A 669-nucleotide genomic window follows, 5' to 3' on the forward strand; every position below is an offset into this window, starting at 1 on the left:
TAGGGTCTCACTATGTTGTCCAGGTTCTTGAACTCCTGGGCTCAAGCAATCCTCTTGCCTCGGCCTCCCAAAGTTCTGGGATCACAGGTGTGAGCCACTGCACCTGGACCTGTTTCTTTTTTCATCATAGATTTTCTTGTCAGAAAATACTGCACCATAAACATTCCTCTCTATTAAGGAAAACCTTTCATTATCGGGGGGGTCTATGTTTCCAAGCTTTTTAAGGAGCTGGTTGAGGTCTGTAAAAGCTTCTACTAAGCCCTTCACTGTGAATTTTCTTGAAAGTTCTTTTTCTTCTGCAGATTCCTTTTCTCTTGCCTGTTCTTCAGCTATGTGTTCCTGTTCTGGTTCCAAGAATCCCTCATTTATCTCTTCCTTAGGAACCACCTGTAGGACCTCCTCAATGGCATCCTCATCCACACCGAGGTTAAACTTGTTTGCCAATTCCAACCATAGCTATGTTGATTTTTGCAACCTTCTTATCCTTGGCAAATCCTTTGAAGTCATGAACAAACCTATTCAGTTTCTTCTTCTAGATGCCATGCAGACATGCCTTGATAACATTGCCCCAGTCTCAAGCAAGGTCCTTGATGCAGTCATAAACATTGTAATCTTTCTAGAATTACATCAGTGTCTTCTTAGTGTCTCTCTCAGTTGCAGTAATAGCCT

The sequence above is a fragment of the Colobus angolensis genome, unplaced genomic scaffold (genome assembly GCF_000951035.1).
Source record: "Colobus angolensis palliatus isolate OR3802 unplaced genomic scaffold, Cang.pa_1.0 Scaffold3, whole genome shotgun sequence".
NCBI classification, from domain to species: Eukaryota; Metazoa; Chordata; class Mammalia; order Primates; family Cercopithecidae; genus Colobus; species Colobus angolensis.